Here is a 19,065-nt window from a genome sequence, read left to right on the forward strand (position 1 = left end):
TCAAAAACAACTACCAAATCCCTCACTTAATCTCCTCTCCCCCAGGCTAAGCAGCCCTGGTTTCTTCAACACTTCCTGGTCTGACATGATTTTGAGCCCTTTCTTTGTCCTGGTCACTCTCTTCTGGATGAGCTCCAGTTTGTCACTTAAAAATTGGCACCCAGAACTGCAGGCAATAAATGTTCCAGATGTGGACTGGCCTGCAGAGCCAAGAGCAGCACTAAGCAAGTCTTACACACCATTCACATGTGCACACGTCTGCTGTGGACGTGGCATGGTGTCAGCCTAACCGCAGTTTGCTCTCCTTCTCTGGAGCCTCCAAAGGCTCAGCTCATGTCAGGTTTGCAGTCAGCCTAATCCCACTTCTCCTCCCAGGAATGGCTGGTAATCCTGCCACCCCTCCTTTCCTAGCCCTTTCATTAAACCAAGAAATGTGGATCTCAGTTCTGTAGATGCATCTTGTTAGTTTGGCCTGAATATGACAGTCTGTCTGAACCCTTTGGAATCTTTATTTTGCAACTTCAGGTATTAGATCCCTTAACTCTGTCAACTCCAAGTATAGTGCGCATGGATTGTTTGTCTTTAGATTAAAAGCAATCAGTGAGAAACCCATAACACAGGAACACACCAATGAAGACTTCCTTAGTGAAAATGTGGCCATTTTAGTCAGTTTTCTTTGCCTTTGCTTTGTAATCACTTTACTGACCTGAGAGTTCTAAAATAAAATCAAATGAAGTTAAATTTTGGAGTCTTCACTTCAAAAACTGCTTGCCAATCAGATGTAATACTGCTTTGAAAGTATCACATACTGTGGCTAAATAGGAGTCCTCTCAGGAAAGTAAGGATGGTTCCACAAAAGTAGTCAATGTGATAGATCTTATTACTAGTGAGGAGGTGGTAGCATGCAATTAACTCAACTGCTGAAGAATAGCCCTTGAAAAAATCTAGCATTTTCTCATAATACAAACTATCAGAGGGCTGGGAATGGGGCTAAGTGGTAGAGTGCTTGCCTAGCATCTGTGAAACCCTGGATTTGAGTCCTCAGTTAGACATAAACAGAAAAGGTTGGAAGTGGTAGAGTGCTTGTCTTGAGCAAAAGAAGCTCAGGAACAGTACCCAGGCCCTGAGTTCAAGCCTCATGACTGGAAAAAAAACCTCTGAGAAAACTAAGAATGGTAGGGAATTTCCTAACCATGATAAAGGACATTTATGAAACGCCTACAGCTAACAGCATGGTGAAGAGTGACAAACTGAAAAACTTTCCTTCTAAGATCAAGATGACCCTTCACTACTATGCTTCAAGATTGTACCTCATGTTCTAGCCAGAGCAATCATAGAAGAAAAAAAAGATATCCAAGTTAGAAAAAAAGAAAGTGGAATTATTTGTATTTTTGGATGATGATCTGGTATATATAAAGCCCCCAAAACTCCATTTAAGAAACTTTCAGAGCTAATGAGTGGATTCAGCACGGTAGCAGAGCACACAATACACAAGATCCTCAAAAGTGTTTCTACACAGCAAAAAGTTACAACTTGTTGGGTATTAGTGGCTTATATCTATAATCATAAGTACTCGGGAAGCTGTGATCTAGAGGATGGTTTAAGGCCCAGTTAGCAGAAAAATCTACAAGCCTTCATCTCCAAAAATAATAACCAGGAAACATCTACTCTGAAGGTGTGGCCCAAGTGGTAGACCCCCAGTACCACCCCCACCTCAACTACTACTTTGAAAAAAGACGTTAAAAATGATTCTGGTTATAGTAGGGCTGAGAACAAAGTATCTAGAAATGAATTCAACCAAAGCAATGAAAGACCTATACTAAGAATGATAAAGCATTGTCAAAAGAAATAAAAGGCATAAATTCATCAACTTGAAGATTATTTTAAATACTTTTATTAACATACGTTAATTGTACAAAATAATGTGTTTTCTTGTGACATTTTCATTCATGTGTACCTCAAATGTATTTTGGTCATAGTCACCAATTCAAGATTTAGTATTATTATAAATGAAAGGACCTCCAGGATATAGAAACAAAAGCCATATAATGAGTGATTGTTGTCCTTAATGTATTGTGTTATCTCTCATCTCTTTTGCTGTCCCTTGGTTATCTCATATGGTTAAAGTATTTTACCTTGTTATCTGATATATTGTATATATGCTTATTTGGTTATTTGAAATAGGATAGGGAAGGGGGGAAACAAGATGAGGGGTAAGGGTGGGGGGAGGGAAATGGGGACCAAGACATAAGAAAGGGTATCAATGTTTGTGAAATAATGCACCTTCTATCTGGTGAATATAATGTAACCCTTCTATTATTAATTACAATAAAAATATATGGAAGAAAAAAAAGAACAACAAAGTTGAAACACTAACATTTCCTAATTTCAAAACCTAGTGCAAATCTATAGTAATCAAACCATTGAAGTACTGTCATAAAACAGACAATGAAGCAGAGTTGAGAATCCAGAAACAAACATACTCCTCATGGCAATTAACTTTTGACAAGGCTGTCAAATCTTCTCAATGAGGAAAGAATAATCTTGCACAGATGATGTTAGGACAACTGAGTTTCCACATGCAAAAGAGTGCAGTTGGAGTCTATTGCATGTCATATGCAAATTTTATTTAAAGTATTTCAATGATATTACTGTATGTGCTAAAACCATAAAAATGTCAGAGTAACAGACCATGATTTTAGACTTGGCACTACAGCCCCCAAAAGAAAGGAAAACATGGATAAGTTGGATTTAATCCAAACTAAAACTACAGGTCCATCAAAGGATATAATCAAGAAAGCCTTCACTCTTGTCTTCCCGTACTTCCTCCGCAGTAGTCCCCCTTTTATTTTCAAAGGCTTCAGGTTATTACATGCTTATACTTGCAGCCAAAAGAGCAGAAAGACCTATACCTATAGTTTCTGCCACACAGTAGGCAATTATTGAGAGGATTATCATTCAAGAGCAGTATGTCAAACAATTACCAAGACTCTATCTCAACAAAAATCTGGACATAGTGGAACACACCCATGACTCAGCTAAGCAGGCGATATAAGGAAGAGAATCTAGCTGGGCACTGGGAGCTTATACCTGTAATCCTAGCTATTTAGGAGGCTGAGATCTGAGCACTATGGTTTGAAGCCAGCTGGAGAGAAAATCTGGAAGACTCTTATCTCCAGTAAACTACTCAGAAAAAGCCAGAAGTGGTGCTGTGGTAGCCTTGAGAACAAAGAATCTCAGGCCCCCATTAGTGGAGAGGTGGGGAGAGAGCAAGAGAGCGAGAGAAAGAGCGAGAGAGCGAGGGAGCGAGAGAGAGAGAGAGAGAGAGAGAGAGAGAGAGAGAGAGAGAGAGAGAGAGAGAGAGAGAGAGAGAGAGAGAGAGAGAGGAAAAAGTGGAAAAAAAGTGAGACCTCATCTCAAAAGTGAAAGTGAAGCAAAAAATGATGGAGGCATGGCTCAAGTAGTAGAGCACTTGCCTAGAAAATGCAATCTTCTGAGCTCAATGCCCAGTTCCACCCCTTCTCCCCCCAAAAAAACAATAGAAATACATTATAAAGACAATGTGTAGATGGGAGAAAATATTTGTAAATCATACATATAAGGGTCTAATACTCAGAATACATAAAAATTCTTTAAAAACTTAGCGGTAACAAGACAGATAATCCAATTAAAATGGCAAAGAACATTTCTTAAAATAAGATATAGAAATTGCCAGAAAGCCCTGTTCATTTAGAATATGCCAATGAAACCAGTGATTGTTATCATAGCCAGTGTGATAGTAATGACGACTTTTTCCCATTGAGTCTGCATTTGAACCACATAATCAGTGACGCCCTCTGAAAGATTATATTTGTCCAAAGGATACATATCAAAGCACTTAAAAGTTTTGTAAGTGGAATTTCAAATGTTTATTTATTTAAAAAAAAAGAAGAAAAGAAAAAGCCAGGCTCCACAGGTGCCGATGGCTCACACTTGTAATACTAACTTCTCAGTAGGCTAAGATCTGAGGATCACAGTTCAAAGCCTGCCAGGACAGGAAAGGCCATGAGACTCTAATCTCCAATTAACCACCAGAAAACCAGAATGATACAGTGGCTCAAAATGGTAGAGCTCTAGACTTGAGTGACAAGAGCTCAAGGACATCCCCAGACCCTGAGTTCAAGCCCCAAGATCAACCAAAAATAGACAACAACAAAAATTCCCCCCAAACCAGAGTGTATGAGTATAGTCTTTTCTTTTTTAAATTAGCACATACTAATTGTACAGAGTAAGAAATTTTTCTTCTTTCATACATCTCTTTATGCATAGAATGTACTTAGCTCATGTTCATCTTCCTCTACTGCTCTTTATTTTTTTATTTTTAATTTTTGTAGGTCATGGGCGTGAACTTGGCCTGGGCACTGTCCCTGAGCTCTTCAGCTCAAGGCTACCACCCTACCCTTGAGCCAAGCCCCACTTCCAGTTTTCTTGAGGCTAATTGGAGATTAGAATCTCAGGTTCTTTTGTGCCCTGGCTGGCTTTGAACCTTCATCCTCAGATCTCAGCCTCCTGAATAGCTAGGATTACAGGCGTGAGCCATTGAGCCTGGCCTCTATTGCTCTTTCTTATCTTCCCTTAGCTTCCTCTCTTGTCTTCCTGTATTTCCTCCACAGTAGTCCCCCTTTTATTTTCAAAACCTTGGCATTTTTGTTTTTCCAGGCATCCACAAATGACAGCAAATTCGTCTTTTAATGTAATTAAAAAAAATTTGAAATGATACAAGAATAAGTGAGGTGAGTAAATGCCAACCCATGCTGCCTTAACAGACACAGAAGTGATGCATGCTTCTGACACATGGTGCACACTTCTGAGGATAGTTCATGAAAAGATGTTTAAATTGGTGAAACGTATCAATATTTTCAAACAAAGTCCTTGGGTTACATTAGGTTTCTTGTTGATGTTGTACATTCTGTGGGTATGAACAGATGGATTCTGATGTGTATCTACCTTCACAGTATCATATAGGAATTGTGTTGTGTGTGTGTGTGTGTGTGTGTGTGTGTGTGTGTGTGTGCACGTGCAGATACTTGGACTTGAATTCAGGGCCTAGATGCTGTCCCTAAATTTTTTTTGCTTAAGGCTAGCACTTTATCACATGAGCCACGCGTTTCCACTTGCAGTTTTGTTTTGTTGGTGGTTAATTGGAGACACGAATCTCATAAGCTTTCTTCCCTAGGCTGCCTCTGAACTGTGGTCTTCAGATCTCAGCCTCCTGAGTAGCTAGGATTACAGATGTGAACCACTGACACCTTCCTGTATATAGATTTTTACCACCTTCAAATTTCTCTGTGCTGTGGTTCTTAATTTGACTGTGGTAATTTTTACATAACTTATACACATATTGAATCATTACTTTTTATACCTTGACTATACTAGTTGACTGAATATTTTTAAATGTAAAGGAAACTTCCAGATTGTCTCCAGACAAGCTGTAAGTATGATCATATATATAATCATATACCACATATATTTATATCTATGTAGTTCATCTTATGGGGTCCTACTGTAAACAATATTGTGCTTGTCTGTGGCTACTATATAAATATGACAGATTTGGATTGTTTAACCATTTATTCTGCAAACTTAGTATGACTGATTTTTTATTGTATTTTATTGTCTGGATAACAAATAAAGAGGTTACTGTTACATTAGTCAGGTAGTGGGTACATTAGTTCTTAAACATTGATACCCCTTCTCATTTTTTCCATATATTTTTAATTATAATTAATAGAAGGGTTACATTATATTCACCAGATAGAAGGTGTTTTACTTCACAAATATTGATACCCTTTCTCATGTCTTGGTCCCCATTTCCCTCCTCTCACTCCCACCCTTCTCATGTTTTTGTCTGCCTCTCCCTCCCCCATCCACTCTCAATCATCTTGTTTTCCCCTTCTCTTCCCCATTTCAAATAAACAAATAAACATATATATATAAAACATACCAGTAATAAAGTTAGATACAGTAACATAAGCAGAAAAAAAGAGAAAAGGAATAACTACATGGTACCTTATGCACAACAATCACAACAATCACTTGTTTCCATGTCTAAGAGTTCATTTTGCTTAGTCTTATCCTATATGGCCACATGTACATAGCTTTTGAGCTATTGTGATTCTCTGCTAAGAGAATCTTAAATGTGTACTAATTATTACAAATGAGAAAAACCATGCAGCCTATATTCCACTGAGTCTGGCTTACTTCACTTAATATGATTTTTTTTCCAAGTCTTATCATTTCCTTACAAATGGAGTGAGGTCATTCTTTCTGATGGCAGCATAGAATTCCACTGTATATAAATATCAAATCGTCTTGATCCATTCATCTACTAAGGCCATATCTTAGATATGATAAATAATGCTGCAATGAACATCATTGTGCTACTGGCTTTAGTATGTCCTTGTTTCTGGACACTTGGGTAAATGCTAAGGAGTGGGAATACTAGGTCATAGGGGAGCTCTATGTTTCGTCTTTTGAGGAACACCATACTGCTTTCCATAGTGGTTGAATGAGTTTGCACTCTCACCAACAGTGTAGTAGTGATCTCTCCTGGCCACACCCCCTCCAGCATCTGTTGTTATTAGATTTCTTGAGAATGGCCATTATAACTGGGGTGAGGTGGAATCTCAAAGTTCATTTGCTTTGCATTTCTTTTATAGCCAGAGATGTTGATTGAGCATTTCTTCATGTGTCCATTGACTGTTATTTTCTCTTCAGAGAAGTCTCTCTTTAAGTCTTTAGCCCACCTTTTAATGGGATTGTTGTTTCTTTGAGGATTTGTTTTTGAGAGATTCAATTTTTTGAGCTGTAGGTATATTTTAGATATTAGGCCCTTGAGTATGACTGATTTTTAGACCCAGTAGTATTGTTTTACTGGTTCATCTAGATTTTCTACGTAGATGATTGTCATCTGTTGGTAAAGGGATATTATATATGATTGTACATTTGAACATATGATTACATATTATATATGGAAGTCATGAAAAATAGAAGCTGAGGAAAACCAATCAAAGGAATATAGATCTTGATTTTTCAAGAAATAATGGAAATGACAGAGTCTTGAGCTCTAAATATCTCACTTTCAGTCTATGTTTGAAAGTGGAATTTCCCCAAGTTTCTTCTATTGATTAAATAAATGTTTGAAATTATTGATTGTACTCTGGACCTACTACATACCTGTGTAGTGAGAGAAAGGATTAGGGAATTTAAATCAATTAATACAACCTCTGTAATAATATGCTTCTCGAAATTTTCTTGGGCACATCTGAGCACATAAAAAGGAATTTTCTGTCTTACCAGTTATAATCTAAGACTCTGAGAGTTATTTTTATTTTACAACAGGAAAATCAGTTACTGATGAATATAATCAATCCAGGCAAATTAAAATAAGAACAAAAACTTAGGTGACATTAATCAAGATGCATTTTTTACTTTGTTAAATGGAAATTTCTTCATGCAACTACATAAAAGAACACAAATTCAGGTTCAATATTTATGTCATACATAATAATAATTGAAATATTTTCCTATCCCTTTCTTCCTTCTTTAGAAACAAATAATCATCTCACCAATCCTTACATATTGTTGATGAAAATGTAAATTCTGAGTATGGAAAATGGCATGGAGACTCCTCAAACACAGCACAGCAAAAGTAGAACTACTGTATGACCTAGCAATGCTGGGGCATATCCCCAGAGGAAATAGAATCAGCAATGCATGGCTATATCTGTATTTCCATCCATTGTTTCTTTATACACAATAACCAAGACAAAGAAACCAACTAAATATTGATTCTTGATCCAATCATCACTGAGGGAATGACTGGATACAGAAAAGGTTGCATCCATGTACAAATAAATCCTGCCACTTGTAACAAAATATATGAAACTGCAGACATTATACAAAGTGAAACAAACCAGGCATAGAAAGCTAAATATGTTATGATCTCACTCACATGGAATCTGAAAAGGTTGAATCACAGCTTTTTCAGAATAGTTGTAACTAGGGATAGGGAGTGAGATAAAGGGAAGATATTAGTACAGCATTTCCGTATTATAGAAATATGCAGAAATTTAGAGCTGTAGTATACAGTATGCTAACTATACTTCATAATATGATATTATAATTTTGCTATGAGAGCAGATCTTTAATCTTATAACACAGAAAATTATTGTCTAGGTAAGGTGATATATTAGGTGATAAATATATTAATTAGCTTAATCATGGTAATCTTCATAATTTGTTCATGTATTCAAAATATATCATAGACTGTACATATAAAAGTTTTCTTTTCCATTGGTATTTTAGTGAGGTATAAGAACTAAATTTCCCCAAACCATGTGGTATTATCACTGGAGTATCTCTGGTATCGATCAAAAGAAGTAGAGTTATTTCTTACTGATCTGCTCTCCCAGCCCTAAATATTTGTTTTAAAGAGTAGGCATTTGGCCTAGTGGTAGAGTGCTTGCCTAGCACACACAGAGACCCAGGTTTGATTCCTTGGTTACCACATACATACAAAAAGTTGAAAGTAGTGCTTTGGCTCAAGTGGCAGAGCTCTAGCCTTGAGAAAGCCCAAGGACAGTGCTCATGCCCTGAGTTCAATCCCAGGAACTGGCAAAATAAATAAGTATGATTATGATATTGCCCATAATATTTTAATGATTTTCTTTTAATCGGGGAAGAAGGTGATTTTAACATTGCCCACTATCTTGTTTATTTCTGGTAGTCATTGAACAAAATGGTTATTAATTTTCAGAATCAAAAAACAAAGGCTCTGTCTAGCCTTACTGCAGAATATGAATCAGATGAAAAGACTTCCACAGAACCCCAAGCTTTGTCTCCCCAAGTGACCAAAGACAGTATATTCCCTTGCCCCTTGTGGTACCTCAGGACCTGCCCAGTGGGTAAAACTGCTGAGCATTGATTAGCTAGTAATAATTTAGTAGCTAACATAGGCAAACTTATTAAAGACTGTCAGAAACTAGAATCATTACCACACACAAATCCAAACCATCTGGTCTATAACAGAGTATGTCATTCCATAGGTTTTATCTTGCTTTTTCAGCAATAAATTATTCTATCACATTCCCAAAAAAGCACTGGAGAGAAGAGGTCAGGTAACCCTGAGTCTCTGATTGAATTCAGTCTCTGTAACTTCACATTTTATCACCATCTCTAAAGCAGAGGGACATTCCTTTATTTTCCTCCTAGCCTGACAAACAGGAATGCTACTAGCTGAGTTATAGGAATTGTGGAAGCATTAGTCAAGCCCTCCTTACATGGACAGGTGGCAGGAAGGAGGGAAGGGGGTGGAGATAGTGAAGGAGTGTTTCTAAGACCTGACAGATGATCAAAATCACATAAAGTGCTTTGAAAAAAATGCAGATTCCTGAGCCACAAAGCATGTATTTCAGGGGACATGGAGTGGCTCCTGATAGATGTGCTGCTTTGTGTTAGAGTAACTACCACCTGGACATCTCAGTGGCTTGCACAAACATTGGTGCTCACATTTCATGCGGGCTGTGGTCTGCTACAGTTCTGCTGGGCTTGCCTGGGCTTGACCTACAAGCATGTGTAGTCTCATTCCAGAATCCCGGCTGAAGGAGTATACACTAAGTAAGGACATGCCGTTCTCATAACTGAGGATAGAAGCTCAAAAGGGTGCCAAGTCAAACCCATGCCAATGCAGCTAGGATTTCTACACTGGTGTGGCATGCATCATGCCTACTTATAACTCATTGACTAAGGCAAATATATGGGCACACCCAGTGTTTATGACGGGCAGATTAATATCCATCCTACAGGAAAGAAAGGCATATATGGCAAGCCTGGGCTTCCTAAGAGAAAAACAACTGTGAGGAAATAAGAAAGCTTCAGACACATAAGTATATATCATGTTTAAAGGATTAGTTATCCCAGGGATTTCATTGTAACTCTTCCATACCTGTATGTGATGTACCCCAATCAAACTCATGCCCTTCCTCATACTCGCTTATCTCCCTTCTTCTTAAAACAATTTCAACTGGCCTTGTGGTTTTATTTTCAGATATGCTTATAAAGTCCTTAAGCCATGTCCACTCTCATTCATCTTCTCTTTTAGCTCTCCTGCCTCCTACTATATCCAGAGCCAGTTACTCTTTCCTAGCATTTTTTTGCCAGTCCTGGTGCTTGAACTCTGGGCCTGGGTGCTATCCAAAACTTCTTTTGCTCAAGACTAGAACTCAGTCACTTGAGCCACAATACCACCTCTATATTTTTCGGAGTAGTTTATTATAGATAAGAGTCTTACGGACTTGCCTGGGATGGCTTCAAATCCCAGTGGTCAGATATTAGCTTCCTGAGTAAAGAGGATTATAGGCATGAGCTACTGGCCACCTGGCCCCTAGCATTCATGATTTTCATCAATATTTTAGTGTTAATTAATTGTACAAAGTGAATTCACCATTGTATTTCAAATAGGCATGCACTATAATTTTATCTGATTAACTTCTTCAATTGCTCTCCTTCTTGTGCCCCTATTTTAAAGTTGCAACTTTAAAAGCTCTTTAGCAGATTTGAATGAGTCCCCTGATGTCTGCTGTTTAGTGAGAAAACTGTCTACCTTTATGCACCTGCTCTGACAATTGAGCATTCACCAAGAGCCTCTTCAGCAGAAAGATTGAGTGAAACACTCTAATTGTGGGTAAGTGCAACTCAGTTACTCATTCTAGCAGCAGGCACTTTGGTGTTCCTATCTTAACAATCCTTTCAAAGTATGTGTATAAATTTTACCTTGTGTAATCTTCATAATTATTTTACTAATTCATTATCCTTCTCTCCATTCTGTAAATACCCAAACTGCACCTTGGGAATGGTACATGTCTGATGCAACAAATAGAGCCAGGAGTGGACCTGGATTGACCCTAAGATCATCCAACTCCAGACCGACTCCTTCTGTGCTGGATGGATGTCCCTGGGGTTGTGTCTTACGATTGTCATCATTTCCTCTCTAGGACCAGTTTGCGCAGATCTGTAATGTAACTCTTCATTCATTTATTTAGCAAATATTTATGAAGCACTTATCACAGACAATGAATGCAAAAAACTGACAACCATCCTTATTTAGAACTTGGCTGGTAGGCATGGTTATTAAACAATTTAACAAGCAAACACCCACTAAACAGCATTGAGACATACATAGTGGAGGATGGAAGTGGATTCAGGCTAAGAGGAAAAATAAAGGATTTGTAGCATGGTCAAAGTCAGCTGTGGCTAGATATGAGAGAAAGAGAATCCTTTTTAACAAATCATGATATTAAATAAAATTATTTTGGTCCTTACATTTTATCAGGGACAATATAGTTCTAGAACTTCCTGAATTACCCTCAGGCTTATGGTTGTAAATAATAAACTCTCACTGGGCTTTATGAGATAAACTGATTCAGGAAGCCATTCCCTAACTTTGAATAGTAGGAACAGTACAAGTAAATAAAAATAAATGCATTTCTATGAATAATGCTATTTTACAATCTATAAGGTTGTGGTTGTTGTTACAACCACAGTACAACCTAACCTTTTAATAAGAACAGCTCTTACGCTTTTGTATGGCAAAGGACATAGCTAGTAAATTAATTAGGAAGCCTACAGAATGGGAGAAGATCTTCACCAACCACACAACGGATAAAAGCCTCATATCTAAAATATATCAACAGCTCAAAAAAATGAATCACCCCAAAACTAATCTCCAGAGAAACAACCATCCCATTAAAAGATGGGCCAAAGACTTAAAGAGAGTCTTCTCTGAAGAAGAAACAAAAATGGCCTATAGACACATAAAGAAATGCTCAACATCTCTGGTCATAAAAGAAATGCAAATCAAAACAACTCTAAGATTCCACCTCACTCCAGTTAGAATGGCCAGGATCAAGAAAACTAGTAACAACAGATGTTGGAGGGGATGTGGCCAGGAGGGATCACTACTACACTACTGGTGGGAGTGCAAACTTGTTCAACCACTATGGAAAGCAGTATGGCAGTTCCTCAAAAGACTAAACATAGAACTCCCCTATGACCCAGCAATTCCACTACTAGGCATTTACCCAATTGTCCAGAAACAAGGACAGACTAAATCCACTAGCACAATGATGTTCATTGCAGCACTATTTACCATAGCAAAGATATGGAACAAACCTAGATGTCCCTCAGTTGATGAGTGGATCAACAAGATGTGGTATTTGTACACAATGGAATTCTATGCTGCTGTCAGAAAGAATGACATCGCCGCATTTGTTAGGAAATGGAAAGACTTAGAAAAAATCCTATTAAGTGAAGTAAGCCAGACTCAAAGGAACATAGGCTCAATGGTTTCCCTCATTTGTCATAATCAGTAGAAACCTTGGGCTTGCCTAGCAGAGATCTGCAATAGAGCAAAACCTAAATACATAAGGCCATATAGTATGACGCTAAATGAAAGAACCTCCGGGATATAGAGACAAAAGCCATATAACGAATGATTGTTGTCTTTAATGTACTATGTTATCTCTCATCTCTTTTGCTATCCCTTGATTATCTCATATTGTTACAGTATCTCACTTTGTTATCTGATATATTGGATATATTTGTATTTGGTTATTTGAAATTGGATAGGGAAGGGGGGAAAACAAGATGAGGGGTGGGAGTGGGGGGGAGGGAAATGGGGACCAAGACATGAGAAAGGGTATCAATGTATGTGAATTAATGCACCTTCTATCTGGCAAATATAATGTAACCCTTCTATTAATTACAATAAAAATATATGAAAAAAAGAACAGCTCTTACATTTTCTGTCATTAGTGTTTTAGTAAAGCTATTTCCTACAATGGGCACATTTACTATCTGCTTAGTTGGTATGCATTTATGTATGTATGTATGTATGTATTATGTTGGGGCTTGAACTTGAGACCTAGGTGCTATTCCTGAGCTTCTTTTGCTCAAGGCTGTATCACTTGAGCCACAGTGCCACTTCCAGTAGTTTATTGGAGAGTATCATGGACTTTCCTGCCTGGGCTATCTTTGAAATGTGATCCTCACATCTCAGCTTCGTAGCTAGGATTACAGGCATGAGCCTCCAGCCCCTGGCTATTTTTTTATGTTTAATTGACACATAGGAATTGCATATACATTTGGGACACAGTTACTATCTGCTTATTTCTATTAGGATTCGCTTTCTTTGAAGAAAACTGAGGCAAGACCTTACTGTATTAGAATGTCGTGTTATTTATTCACTTGACAAATACAAATGGAGCACCTGTTTCATGCCTGGGCCCTAGACAGAGGCAGGAAACAAAGACAAAACTTCCTTGTCCTGGAGCTTATAATCCATCTTGATAATGAGCAAAAGTTATTTGCTTGTTTCAAAGAAGGTATGGGCTCTTAGGAAGGAGTGAAGATAGATCTGGCTCTGAGGCCTGGAGACCACAGGAAGCAGCCGAATGTTTCAGTACATCAGTCCCGTTACCACCGACACAGTTGTTAGGTGTGGGCCCTGCACGTCCCACACTGGCAAGTCAGTTGGGAGACGTCTGTACTTTGAGCCTCTGGCCCCAACAAGGATCATCTGTCAGGCAGTATTTCTGTCTAGCTCTCAAATGTGGTTATGGGCCATCTAAAGGGAGTGGGACTCGATCAATCGTTGCAGAATAATTTGTTTGAAGAGGCATCATGGGCCACAGCTGGAAAGAAGAACATTACGGGTGACAGGATCTTGGCAGTCACAGAGTCTGAGACTTTGAATCTTGCTTTTCTACCACAGCAAGTGAGATGGCTGGGCAGTAATTGGGCAGATACTGCCTCTACCACTCCAAGTCCTTAACATTGTTTGACTCCCCCCAACCCATCAAGGGCTGGAGAAAATATTCCCGAATCTCAGTTCATCCAAAGTAAGACTGATCAGTTTAAATTTCAAAGGCAAATTTTGTTTTGAGTCTTTTAGAATTATATTATAAAATCATCATTGCTTTTAGTGTATTTGTTATGAGTAGCTTTGATCATTCACTAAAAATATACAAACAGAAGAACATGCCTAAAGACACCTAGTATAAAAAATTGACACATTTTAGTCATAAGAAAATATAAAAAAATATCTCTCTATAGATCATATTGGTCATGGATTTGGGAGAGGTTATTGATTGAGTGGGGCTACAGAAGCCCAGCAGGAGTATGGGAATGTCATTTGTTTTGATCCAGTGTTAATTATCCAGGTATGTATTTATATGAAAATCATTCAAATTGGACATGTAAGATTTGTTTATAAGGGAGTAAGGGAGAGAGAATAGAGGACAAAAGCATGAGAATGGGTATAAATGCTCGAGAAGTAATGTACCCACTACTGACAAATGTAACTGTACTTCCTCTATACATTACTCTGACAATAAAATACAATTCAATTTAATATTTGTTTATAAGCGAAGAGCTTATTTTGTAAGCTGTGTGACTGAAGCTCAACCAATAACCTTGTGGACATAGTGCTGGTAAGGGGGCTGGGAAACTGTCAGCCACTGGTAATTCTATACTTCAGACAGAAGGATCTGAATATCTGGAGTGTCTGTGATATTCAATTGGACACAGTTATCAAATGCCTCCTTTGTGCCATGCACCATGCTGCAAGCTTCACATAGTACTACTCAACTTCTCTTTAGCTTTATGAATTAGCACTATCATGATATTTGACATCTAGGAAACTGAGATGCAGAGAGAAGCTTCTCACTATTCATGTAAAGAAAAGTTCCCAAGGTCAAAGCTATATATATCATGTCCAGGTGAAGGTCTCTTTTTCTACCTTCTCCTGCTGTGGCAGAAAATAAGGACAGCTACTCTTTCACCTGAGGCAGCTAACTCTTTATTAAAAGAATTTGCTTTGAGGGTAAAATTTTAGATGAATTACAGTCTTTTATCATGTGCTATACAATACAAAGAACATAGTTTGCATTTCATAGCTGTAGGACAAGGCTCAATGTACCAAACTCTACTCATCATCCCTGCTGTTCTCTGACATTCTTCTATCCTATGATCTCTTCTCTGAGCTTAGGATTCCCATGTAGTGCTATTCAGGGGTCAATAGTTTATTCATTAAGCAATCAGGATTCCAAAGAAGTAGATTGCAAATGGCAAATGATAACTTTAAATTCGAAATTTCCCAAAGACTGGTGTTGAGATGTACCACTCTGTGTGTGTGTGTGTGTGTGTGTGTGTGTGTGTGTGTGTGTGTGTGTGTTTCCTGATGGCTTTATGAAAAGAGAGGTCAAATATCTCTCCTGAGAACTTTGAATTCTCCCAAGGAATTGAAGTAAATGGTGAGTTTTATGTAAAAGTAGATAACTTTTCAAGTTCTAGAACTAGAGTGAAGATTGAATGCTCTGGGTTATATTGAACAGTTAGAGTATTTGACACACAGTATAAGTTCAGCTAATCTATTTCTCTCGTCAACCAATGGACTATTACATGTAAGAAATCATCTCTAAGGGAAGAGATCTGTTTAATACAAAGCCTTCCATCTACACCCCCGTATGGACTAAAAGTTTCTTCCAACTCAGTTTGATCTGAAACTTAAAAGTTCACTTGAACTAAAAAAGAGACCCGAAAGGAAACAGACTACGGGCATTTTATAACCTGCAGATGCTTAGTTTTAACCTCCATTTCTATTTTTCAAGATTTTTGTCTTTGACCAGACACTACGAAATGTCACTGGAGTGGTATTCATTCGTGTGTGAAAAACTAAAAGGAGAACAGCTCGTATTTCCAAATGGAGACCCTACTATTCATCCAACCAATAGTTCAGATAATTCCAATTAGTTATTTACTTGAAGTTCCACATCTTCTTTCTATGACTATAGATAGTCTCGGGGGAACATGACTTGTTTTTTCCTTATGGTTATTATATTAGGTTACTTGAGTTAACGTACTACATCAGGAATGTTCCACTTGCTAAACTTTTTGAGGGTTTCTTCAGTTCACAAACATATTCATCAGCTAACTGCAAAGTCTTCTCAAGAGCTTTTGTCTACCCCTTTTGTATTTCTCCCTGGAGCTTAAGTGGAAATAGGTGTGTTCCACTGATGATATAATTGTAGGATATTTGGGGGAACCCCTAAAACTCTGTCAGAAAGGTGCTTCCTGGGACTTTAGGTAGCTTAGCTTGACTTTTCCTTGTTATACCCAAAAATGCTCCTCAAGGAGCAATCCAGAAAAAGTTTATCCATTTCTGTGCATTCCTTTCCTTCAGAGACAATAAAAGGGCCAAGAGATTACAAGAAATAAAAGTAGAGAGAATGGAGGCAATGAGAAGGCTGGAGAAAGGAAGAGGTGGAGACAGCCCAAACAAATCCAGAAAACTGGTATGGAGTGGTGTTGGATGGAGTCGCTTCCAATTGACCTTGAAAACATTGTCCTTCTGGAGCCCGATGGCTTAGCTGATAGGGATCAACATTGCTTGTGAGAAGCAACTTTCCAAAATTACTCACACACCATAAAGTATGAAAAGAAAATTAGCAACTCTCTGTCTTTATATCTGATCTGATTTCTCTCCCCCACAAGCCCTCCACCTGCTTAGGGAGCAAGAAAAACAAACACTAGACTTAGTGCAGTTCAGTTTAAAATTCATTCAGCCTGCTGGTTTATTCAGAATCTTTAGATTGACTGGCATTTCTGTGCAGTTGTTCAGAGCCCTTTTGCTCGCTTTCTTGCCCCTCTCTGGATCTAAGAGTCCATGGTGTGGGGGAAGGGAGCCCTGGACTTGCACTTGTGCTTGGGTGTGAGGTGCCTGGTGTCTGGTGAGGAATGCTTGGCACCACCCTATGGCTGGCGTCCACAGCTGGCGCCTGCAGCTGACATCTGTGGCTGATGTACTTTGGGTCTATTTCTGCTTGGCTTGCTTGCCCCAGGCACCCCTCCCTGAAGGCTTGCCCCACCCCCACCCCATTCTGACTGGGGGAAGACCTCTTTGAGTCTCTTTCATCTCTGCAATTTCTGGCCTCAGCCACTTTTCATCCTTATACTGAAGTTACAAGCTCATCTCAGCCATCATCCCAGCAGCTGGTAGACTATCTATCTGGCTTTTCATACTGGCATATATACTATGGAGCAAGGGGAACTCAGGTGCACAAGTCTGTCTCTTTTTAAAGTGAAACCTCCCACCCCACTCTGAATCATACATGCCCCCAAATACACTCAAGACTACTTGTCTCCAATTAAAGTAATGCGGAGGGAGGGGAGTAAAGGGCATGGAGGGCCCAAAAGTCCCTGTGGTCTCACTTTGGTCCCAACCTGTCCACTCTTCCTCCTTAGTATGGGAAGGGGGCTTTGAAATTCAGAGAAGATATCCAGATGTTTTCCTTCTTTACTGTCTTGGCTCTTTGTACTTTCTTTCTCGTCTCCTTAAATCTATTTAGGTCTGGGAGGAAAAATTTATAAACCATATAATGTGCTCCTCCAAAACTAGTTTGGCTATGTCAGATGACACCAGCATAATTTAGAAAATTCTGTCTCAGTGAAACAAACTGTAAGGCCTTATGTTCAAGCACTGGTACCAACACAAAAGAAAAAATAATATTCTGTTTCAGAAATGTTTGTTTTCAAACTATGGTCTTCCTGCAAATCTGACATTCAAATGCCAAAATAACAATAGTAATTTTTCTTTCCTTTTTCATTATATTGCAACTTTGCATTGACTGGAAAGCTGATCAGGAATACATAAAAATAAGTGCATTAATATCATTCAGTGTCATGGACTGTAATATACTAATATCAATCTCATTTCATATATTTTTAAAAATTTTTTGCCAGTCCTGGGCTTGGGCTCAGGACCTAAGCACTCTCCTTGGGTTTTCTCAGGGCTAGAGCTCTACCACTTGAGCTACAGCTCCACATCTGGCTTTATTTTCCTATATATCTGGTACTGAGGAATCGAACCCTGGTCTTTGTGCATGCTAGGCAAGCACTCTACCACTAGGCCAAACTCTCAGTTCCTCCTCATTCCATATATTATTATATGTCAGTCTTAATATTATATGACTGACTCCTTTGGACTATTTTTTCAGGGGTTTAACCATAGAATGGTCAGTGCCATTGAGAGGTAGTAGTTTCCATTCCGTCTCTTCAGTTTTCTATTACTGTTCACCCAGCCTGTATGTCTGGGAATCATATTCTTATAGGATGCCATCAAGATTTTCTAGCTGACAATGAAACCTCTCTGATCTGCCATCCATCCATCCATCCATGGTTGGATCCTGATTCAAGAGCTATAATGGCACAGAAAGGAAGAAGAAGAAATATGAGAATTTCCAAAAAATTGTTTAGCTTATGATGTAAGCTGCTTTGGATAAAGCAGGTGAAAATAGTTGACTCCAATTTCCTCTTCCTGGATTTATGAAGATTAAGCATTATTTAAGTTTCATTTATGGATGCATTGATCTTTTTGATAAATGCATTTTGATGCATCAGGTGCATTTCTAGGTTCTGGTTTGCTGAGATTACAATGATATACTTTCTTGAAGATTTCTACTTCATAAGGAAAACACTACTTTCAATGATAAGAGTCATACAGTGTTAGGGCATCACTGGGCACTGGTGGCTCACATCTGTAATCCTAGCTGCTTAGGAGGCTGAGATCTAAAGATTATAGTTCAAAGCCAGCTTGGGCAGAAGAGTCTATGAGACTCTTATTGCCAATTAACCACCAGAAAACTAGAAGTGAAGTTGTGGCTCAAAGTGATAGAACACTAGCCTTGAGTGAAAGAACTCAAGGACAGTGTTCCGGCCCCGAGTTCAAGCCCCATCTCCTTCAAAAGGAAAGAAAATATTACACCTTTGCCACTGAAGGTGGGTACCTGTGGATTCTGAAGATAGATACTATGAGTGCCAGCAGAGGCATGGTCCAGTCCAAGGGGACTTGGGGAAGGTGCCCAGGAAGACTACAGGAAGAAGCTAGTGCCTTGAGATTTTAAATATTTATATATTCTTTTTCTGTTTATTTTCTTACAAGCAAGTAATTTGTTTACAGGCAGAAGGGGC

Source organism: Megascapheus bottae, chromosome 9 (genome assembly GCF_031878675.1).
Source record: "Megascapheus bottae isolate mThoBot1 chromosome 9, mThoBot2.hap1, whole genome shotgun sequence".
In the NCBI taxonomy this organism is placed as follows: domain Eukaryota; kingdom Metazoa; phylum Chordata; class Mammalia; order Rodentia; family Geomyidae; genus Megascapheus; species Megascapheus bottae.